This window comes from Chrysemys picta, unplaced genomic scaffold (genome assembly GCF_011386835.1).
Source record: "Chrysemys picta bellii isolate R12L10 unplaced genomic scaffold, ASM1138683v2 scaf1985, whole genome shotgun sequence".
NCBI lineage: Eukaryota > Metazoa > Chordata > Testudines > Emydidae > Chrysemys > Chrysemys picta.
Window position 1 is genome coordinate 918 of NW_027054690.1, and position 9,660 is coordinate 10,577.

The following is a 9,660-nucleotide window of genomic DNA, read 5'->3' on the forward strand; positions in this document are numbered from 1 at the left end:
ATATCCCATCAAGGAAAAGTGTCAAGGTTTCCTCCTTGCTCATTAAACCCCTAATACTGGTGTATGAAGTGGTGTTGTAGCCATGTTGGTCCCAGACCAGGTGAATGAGGTAATATCTTTTATTGGGCCAATTGGTGTAAACTCAAAAGCTTGTCTCTCTCACCAACAGGAGTTGGTCCAATAAAAGATATTACCTCACCCACCTTGTCTCCCTAATACTGGTGTCAGTTCTGGAATTTCAACCTCAACAGAAATAAATAACAAAATGTGTGTTGGGTTTTTCCCTACAGGAAATGGGTTTAAAGGTCTTCACAAACTCCAAGGTGAGAAAGCCACATTATTGCCTCCAGTTCCCTCAAGTTGCTTGGGGTTACAGAAGTTCTGAAGGATTTCACAGTGAAGCCGGGGTATCAGCACAAGCACTCAGGAGAACTGGTAAAGGCCAAAGGCCTCACAAGCATTCTGTTCTGAGCAGAGAGCGCATCTGTGTTTTGGGGTGAACGCTGTTGCTCATAGCTGGCCGCATGCTAGCTCTAGTGTTGGGACTGGGGTTGTGGATTGAGCATTTGGAAGTTTTCCCCACATCATGAGGTGACCACTCTGTCTTGAAGTTTGAAGTTGGGGCACACTTCTCCTGACAGAGTTAGGGGCCTGCTTTGATAGCCTCACCCTTGGAGGTTATTGGAACCAAATTGTTTCTGGGAGTTCTGAGGGAGAATACTATGCTGCTGGCAGACAAATCTGTGGGTAGCTCGCTAAGACTTTACAATGATCTTCCATCCTCAGGCACCAGTAGAGAGTTTCCCAAGCACAGCTTTCTACCGAGTCATCATTGTCACGCTGTCTGGAGTGGCTCACAACCATGACTGTCTACCTCAGGGCAGATTGTCAGAAAACAGGGCAACACCCCACACTGGTGGTGTATTCTATAGTTAGATTTCACCAAGCCAGGGACAAATGTTAACTCCTGGATCACTATATCAATCTTGCCATGGAGTCACAGACAATCCCCTTAGATTCTCCAGTCTATCTTGCCACCCAGACAAACTGAACTTTGTGATAAAAAGTTACTTATACAAAAATCACCTCACCTTTTAGAAGGCTTTCAGTCCCAAGAGGCCAGTCACTTACCCCTAGATCTTATACCAAAGATAATGCTGGTAGCCAATTCTATAGTAAACTAACTGAAGGTTTATTAGCTAAGAAAAGGAAATTAGAGTTATTGAGAGGTTAAAGCAGGTAAAATATATGCATAGATGAGTCAGTCTGTAATTCCAAATGGTGGAAGTGATGTAATAAACTGCCAGTTTCCCAAGTCTTTTCAGGGTACCCAGATTGTCTCTCCGCTTCGCATCTGGCACACTTCCCTGTAAGAGTCCAAACAGTTCAGAGATGCAGGATCTTTCCTTGAATCCATACTTATAGCTTCTTCTCACCAAAAACAAGCTGACACGGTTACTACCCACGTGGGTTTTTCCTTTGATGACAGAGTGAGGAATGCATTTAGAGTGTTTGACCTCTGATCATCACACATAATGATCACTTGCTTTGAAATCTGCACTTTTCTGTTAAAGTTCTTCATTTGCATTGCACAAGGCTTCTTTCTTGTTTGATGGGTTATTTAGTTACTGGGTTTACACAATGTAAATGTTTGCTACTACATTATAACAGGATACAGATAAGTGAAAACAAAGCAAGTAACATCCCACTCGTTTTCATGAAGTTGAAACACCACATACACTCTGATACATTTAACAATCACTTTGATCTATACTCACCCACAAGTGAATTGGCCGGGGGATCTGGCATGAGCTGGCACCTGGTCGGTCAGGGTCACAACCGTGGTTTATGGATGATTAGGGACAATTGAAGTGGGAGGAAGAAATCTTGATGATGGAATTAGTCAGCTTCAGCCTGGGTCTTCTGCCACTGGCACGTTATGGCACCAATAGACCCCAGGTTGTTAGACCCTGATAGTGAACCCAGGTCTTTAGGTGGTATCATTAGTTGCTGCCCCTGACCAACAGCTTTAGTGCTAATGGCCTACAAACCCACAGCAGCCATGCCCCGGTCCTCCAATTGGATGGACAGGCAGCACTGTCAGTGAGTACCTGGGCTATTAAAAGGCCCCACCAGGAAGTGGAAGCTGTCTGAGCAACAGATCATTGCCTGCTGATTGCTGCCTGGACAGCCTCGCCTGACCCTGCCTTGCTGCCTCGCCTGGTCTGGCCTCCCTGATGCACTGACCTGACCCCTTGGATTGGAGCTTCCAGCTACTGACCCCTGAGAAAACTCTGACCACTGCCCCAGGCTGCCTCTGATACTTATCAACCTCCCAGCTGCTCCATCATCTGCCCACATTTGATCACTGCTCTGGACTGCCTCTGCCACCAGACATTAGAGAGGTTGAAGCTGACCAATTCCAATATAAAGATTTTCTTAACTCTTATGCCATAGCTGTACAGGGGGCAAAAAAAAAAAAAAAAAAAAAAAAAAAGGATTGTTTGCCACTATCATAGAGTAAGTGGGGTTTTTTGGAGTGGTGGGTAGTCTGGAAACACCTGGGCTCTTGTTGCTTGGTGATGGATTTGAACATTTCCCACCAGCAGGAGAGATTCTTAATTGGTGTATATCTGATTTTCAGAGGTGCATTTTCAATGTATGGCAAAGAGCCTAGAGCACTGGATTGGTGGGGGTTTGTGTGTATTATAAATCCAAATAAATAAATAGTGGTGAGGTGCCAATAGATCTGGCTAGTTAAACATATTGTAGACAGAAACTCTGATGCCTCTGCTCTTCCAGTCCTGGGCTCCCCACACAGCTCTGCCAATGCCCCTGAGTCCTGCCCTGCAACCTCTTGCTAGTCCAGTCCTGTTCAAATGGTAATAGTAGCCTCTATGATAAGCAATATCTATATAACCTTTAGGGCTAATCCAGGCCAAGCACTGGGGATCTTTTGCTTGTGTGATCCTTGCCCCTCAGACTCCAAGCAGCATAAAAATACAGTTCCTCCTTATTAGGGCTTTTTATCTCTTTGCCCCTTCTCTGAGTTGCAAATTCAGTCATTGGGAGTAATTCAGTGGCCCGTCTCCTCTTCTTGGTGGAGGGGGAACAATCAACTGATGTTCCACAATGGTTTGTCTGGTGTTGATGGGCCTTCTTTTGTGTCAGACTGGCATTTCACACTCGATGCTTCTTTTCTGTCTGGTGATTCACAGTTACAGAGCAAACACTAAATATTACCTTAGAACATGGGATACAGATATTATAAGTGAGATTAATGCCTCCAGCTGCTTACAAGGATTCCGTAAAGTCTAAACACTGAACACATTTTTATAACTCTAATGCCTAGTTTAACAATACTAATACACAGGTGTGCAAAAAATGGCTGTTATTTTCCACTCACAAAAAAACAAGGAAAAATGGGAAAATCATTTTTTTAAACATATTTTTTGTGGATTTTTAAAATTTTCATCCAAAATAAAAAAAGTGGTTTTTTTTCAGTTTTCCAACAACCCCGCCCCCCAGAAACTGTTGATGGAAACAGTTTTTTTATGAGAATTTCCATTGAGTCAAAATAAAATCTTTGAGAAAATTGTTGTGGCCAGCTCTAAGGCCGATCCTTTGAAAGGCTGGGAGCTTCGCAGTGATGGTGGAGCAGAAAATGACACGCTGGAGTTGTGATGTGACCCCTCAAACATGCTTCAGACATGGAACTTTCCATTCCCACCCTGCCCACCACAACCGATTTGGGTGTCTGATTGCACCAGTGTAGCTGGAGGGGAAAGTGTCCCAGGGTGTGTCTAAATTGCAGTGGGAGGTGTAATTTCCAGGTCTGACAGACACACACATGCTAGCTTTGATCAAGAGCTAGTGCGCTAAAAAGAGAAGTGTAGCTGTTGCAGCATGGATGGGGGGTTGGGACCCTATGTATGTACTTGGGAGGCTAGCCTGTCATGCCCTCACTGCTACACTTCTATTTTTAGCACACTAGCTTGATCACAGGTAGTGCAGTGTACATACATCTACCCAAGCTGGAAATTACACCTCCAGCGGCAGTGTTGACCTACCCTCAGAGATGGAAGCATCAGGCTGGTATTGGTGCATTATATCTATGTTAATCAGTTGTACTCACACCACCCAGGACATGCAAGGGTACTGGACTCAGGTTACCCTGTCATGGCTGAGACCCTTCCAGCAGCGGTGGAGACAGTTCGAAAGTATTTCCCAGAGACATGGATTTGGGATTTAGTGCCTTTGACGTGAGTAGCTGGTTGTTGCTGTTTGAACATTCCCTTATTTTTTGTGATGATAATATGAACTCCTGATGGTTACTGAGCCTCTTTCATCATCCCAAAGTGCTTTTCAAACTCTGTGTGTGCAGAAATCACTCAGCCACCTGCGGGCTGTTCCCCAATGGCAGATGTTTACAGTGCAGAACAACACTGCACAAACATCTAGAAAGGAAAGTGAAAAAGAGCCCCATTTCCAATTGAAATTGCAGGGGGAATCTAAGCATTTGGATTGTAATGACCCAGGGTGAGCCCCCCTCTTCTTCTTAAAAGGGTTGTGGGGTCTTTAATTATCACAGGTTGTCAAAATATCAGCTGTATGTGTTATCTGAAAGACAGCACCTCCTCTGGCACAACACCTCCCACCACAATGGGCTCAGTGCTAATTCAGAGGGGAGAGCACCCCCTACTGAGTCCCCACATCACTCCCTGAAGCACTGCATCAGACTTGAGCATTGAGCTCAGTGTGGACTCAGAGGGGAGAGCATTATCTACTGAGTTCCCCACATCACTCTCCGGAACACTTGGGTTTTCCTTCAGTGTCTGACCAGGCTGTGATCACGATCCTATCTCTCTTTTTGTCACCAGCTCCAATGGAAGTGCTGAATTGCCCTTGACAATCCCTGATACCATCACAGAATGGAAAGCTAATGCATTCTGCACCTCAAGTGACACTGGCTTTGGCCTGTCCCCAACCGCGTCCCTCAGAGCTTTCCAACCCTTCTTCGTGGAGCTCACCCTGCCCTACTCCGTGGTGCGTGGCGAGGCCTTCACGCTAAAGGCCACTGTCTTCAATTACCTGACCCGCTGCATCAGGGTAAGAGACACTCACACCATCCCCGTGCAACCAAACCCACAGGCCACACTTCTCTGCTTCACAAACTCCTGTGTCTGTAGCTCTTTTTAGCCCCCGGTCTCCCTGCAGCCCCGTCCTCCCCAAAAACATGTGCACCCAAGCCTCTATGCTCCTATAACTCCCAAGCACCCCAAAGCCCCATAACTCCAAATCTCTACACCCCTGTAACCATCTACACTTCTAAACCCATGTGTTCCCTCAACCCCCTCTGTCCCTTATAGTACCACAAACCCTGTTCTGCCCAATTCTCTGCACATCCCATCTGCCGTACTGTCTGCATCTCTAGTTACTACTAATTTCCCTGGCCCCCTCCCTGATGACAGCTCTCTGGACAATTGACAGGTCAGCATCTCACTGGCTTCATCTGCCGACTTCCGAGCTACCCCTGTGGAGAAGGAAGAGGACTCTTATTGTCTCTGCGTGAATGGAAGAAAAACGGTGTCCTGGACTGTGACCCCAATATCTCTGGGTAAGAAACATTCTAGCTCTGATATGTTTGGGGGCCAGATACAGTGGCACAGAAATTTCAGGGGGCAGGGACCTGGTAGCTCAAAAATCTGTTGGTAGGGGATTCAACTTCCCCAAGACCCTTCTTTGGGGTGTTTTACTCCCATGCTTGGTTGGAGAGAGATAAGCTCCTCCTCAGACAAGACAGAGAACCCTAGATGGTTTTCAGCTGTTGGACCCCTCCATTCAAAAGACACTGTCTGTACAGTGAGGATCTCCATCAACATACTGCTCTCTAACACACCAGTGAAAGATGAGAGCTGGCTGGGTCTCTTCTTTCAGCAAGAAAAGCAGGTTATAGTCCTTGGTTCTCACTTGGGCCAGGACAGTCATCCAGAATGAGGGTGATTTGTGATGAGACTGGAAGCCTGAGATACAATTATCACCCACCTGCTTCATACCTGCCCATATCACATAGTGGAGAAACCATTTAGTTGAAATACCCCATGGGAAACTTAAAGTCCTGGTTAAATGGCCATCCTGACTAAGAGAAGAGCCCATCTGAAAGAACTTAAATTGTTGTAAAATCCTGTGCTGATTTAGAGACAGGCATGAAGCCAATCCACTGATCCAAAAGAGCTTTGAACTCTGAGGTATGTGAAATCCAGCTCAGATCTGGATACAGCTTTGTGGTTTGAGATCATCTTGCCACTGAATACAAATACGAGTGTGACAATGAGATTCATTACCTTTCTCCTTTATTTGATCTTTGTTTCTTCTTTCATTCTTCATTTGGCAGCTTTGTTAGTAATGAATCAGAGCTTAGCATTTCTCAAAGCCTCCCTGAAGTGTCTAGCTCCCCACTGAGCTCTTATTATAGCCCTGGTATCTGGCTGCTCAAAATCAGCAGACCGCCATTCCACCTCTGCCCTCCATCCCAGTGGAAATGTCTCCCTCTTTGCTTCACAGATATGAAGTGCACAGCAATCACCTATAACTATGGGAATATTTTTTTCACTGAGGTCTAAACTCATGAGTAGACAGCACCAGCGGCTTTTCAAGTGGCCAAAGGCACATTCAACTATCATTCTGCACCTGCTGAGCCTGTGGTTGAAGCACTCCTTGCCGCTGTAGAGGTAGCCAGTGTATGGCTTCATGAGCCAGGGGAGTAAAGTGTAGGCTGGATCTCCCAGGATCACTATTGGCATTTCAAAATCCCCATTGGTAATCCTCTGTTCTGGAAAGAGAGTCCCTGCTTGCAGCTTTTTGCATGTGTCATGCACCTTCTCTGACCATCCCGTGTTGATGTTGGTAAAACTTTCCCAGTGATCCACCATAGCTTGCATTACCACAGAAAAGTACCCCTTTCTTTTGATGTACTCTAGCAAGGTGGTCTGGTGCCAAAATAGGGATATGTGTGCCATCCGTTGTCTCACTGCAGCTCAGGAACCCCATCGCTGAAAAACCATCCACTATGTCTAGCACACTGCTGAGAGTCATAGTCTTATGTAGCAGGAAACGATTAATGGCCCTGCACACTTGGATGACAGCAACTTCCCACGGTGGATTTCCCACTCCAAATTGATTCCCAACTGATTGGTAGCAATCTGGTGTTGCAAGCTTTCACACAGCGATCGCCACTCACTTCTCCACTGTCTGTGCAGCTCTCATTTTGGTGTCAATGTGCCGGAGGGCTGGGGTGAGTTCTGCACACAGTTCCAGAAAAGTGGCCTTGCACATCCACAAGTTCTGCAGCCATTGCTTGTCATCCCATACCTGAAGAATGATGTGATCCCACCAGTCAGTGCTTGTTTCTCAGGCCCAGAACTAGCATGCCACCATCTGCAGCTGCTCCATCACTGCCAACAACAACCTTGAATTGTTTCTTTCCATGGTGCATGACAAGCTAGCCTGCAAGGAATTGTCATATTCCCCAGTGCTCCTCTTGAAGCTCCGGAAATTCTGTGGGATCAGGTGTGTTGTGTTCACAATGCTCACCACAATAGTGCAGAGTTCTGCAGGATCCATGCTTCCCACTGAGATGGCGGATGCGCAGGTTTGCAGCATTTTTGAAAAGAGTGCAAACATTATGGGATGCAGATATTATTATGGGATGGAGAAAACTGCATCATGGGATGTTGAAACCATGTTCCCAATCACTCCTGCATGACTTTTTTGCCCCCATGATGCATTGCAAACCCTTCCCAAAATACCCTGTGCTAGATGGTGGTGAGTTGCACAGTGCAATACTTACCCAGAGTGCACTGCTTGCTGCATCAGTGCAGGCACTGTTAGTGTGGACACGCACTGCCGATACAAGGAGCACAGTGTGGACATTCAAAAGCGATTTAATTACTGCCGTGGCTGCACGTTGACCTAATTTAGGTCTATTTAATTTTGTAGTGTAGACATGCCCTTAATAAACTCCTGACTACCCTCCACTTAACTCCTTGGTTCTAGCCAATTGCGTCCCCAAGGAGCAGAATTTTTTCAAATACTATCCTGATTCAGCAGCTGTCATTGCCATTCACTGTCATTAGGCTAAAACCGTTTCCTGGGAAACATCTCAGGTGAGCACATCTGGAATAAGTGGTACTGACCCTGTTAAGTAATTTGTGGATCTGATGGAGAATTTAATTATTTCTTCCCCTCATGGCCCTGATGGGCTAAACGGGAGCATTAACTGTTTGCTTGACCCAGTCAGGGCTCTATGAATAGAATCATAGATTCATAGATTCTAAGGCCTGAAGGGGCTATAATGACCCTTTAGTCCTGTGTAACAGAGGCCATCGTCCTCAGCCAGAAATTGGAGCCATTACTCCCTGCATGCCTATCCGTCTTCCCCAATTCCTGCCAGGACTGGGAAGGCTGCTGCAGAGTGATCCTCATGTCTTGTCTGCACTGTTTTTTTTTTTGCACTATTGTTGTGCACTAGTGATGTAGCTGCTGATGTCACTGACGTAGCAGCACCAGAACAAACTCTTAGTGTAGACACACTAACTGGTGTAACCTGTGACTTGCACTAGTGCCACGTGCCCTGGTTTGAAATGAAAGTGTCAGAGTAGCCACCTAAAAGTTGGTGGCTGTACTCTGAGGCCACCAAATAATTTGTGGTGAGAATCCCTGTCTTAGACCATGCCTGCACTGGGGTTTTTCACACAGATGTAGCTGCACCAGAGCAAACCCTTAGAACAGTCCTGCTTCACTGGGGTGAGTCACTTTTCACACCAGTGAAGCAAGGCTGTTCCCAGGGTTTGCTCTGGTGCAGCTGCAGCTGTGTGAAAAACCCAGTGCAGGCATGGTCTAAGATACTACTACCATGTCTACACTACAAATTTATGTCGACTCAAGTTACATCGGCATACAGCTGCCACAGTTAGCACATTACTTGTATGCATGCATACTTGGCTCCTTATGTCAGAGATACGCGTACTTACCAGGAGTGCTTGTATCGATGCAGAGTGTGGTGCACCATGGGTAGGTATTCCACTGCCACTCGTCAAAATGAGAGGTGCACTAACAGTGGAGAAGCAAGTGATGATCACACTGTAGAAATGTGCTATGCCAAATTGCTATCAGTCAGTTGAAAATCACTTAGGAGTCAAGAAATTCATCGCAGGGGCTGTTGTCATGCAAGCATGAAAAGCCATTGATTGCCCCTTGCTATGCAGAACTGTGATTCTCAGCAATGTGCAGGACATAGTGGATGGATTTGCAGCAATGGGGTTCCCAAACTGCGGTGTGGTGATAGATGGCACACATATCCCTCTTTTGGCACAAGACCACCTTGCCTCAGAGTACATCAACAAAAGAGGCTACTTTTCTGTGACAGGTTTCAGAGTAGCAGCCGTGTTAGTCTGTATCCACAAAAAGAACAGGAGTACTTGTGGCACCTTAGAGACTAACAAATTTCTTAGAGCCGAAGAAGTGGGCTTTAGTCCACGAAAGCTTATGCTCTAATAAATGTGTTAGTCTCTAAGGTGCCACAAGTACTCCTGTTCTTTTTACTTTTCTGTGGTTATTCAAGTGTTAGTGGATCACTGACATCAGTGTTGACTAGTCAGG

The 9,660-nt window shown here is 46.0% G+C and overlaps 1 long non-coding RNA gene across 1 annotated transcript; it reads left to right on the top strand.

The window, feature by feature from the left end:
• Window positions 1-253: 253 nt before the first annotated feature.
• LOC135980145 (uncharacterized) lies at window positions 254-5,640 on the top strand. Its single transcript, XR_010597353.1, has 4 exons — window positions 254-435; window positions 4,145-4,262; window positions 4,881-5,109; window positions 5,491-5,640. It is a non-coding gene; the product is annotated as an uncharacterized LOC135980145 (long non-coding RNA).
• The last annotated feature ends 4,020 nt before the right edge of the window (window positions 5,641-9,660 follow it).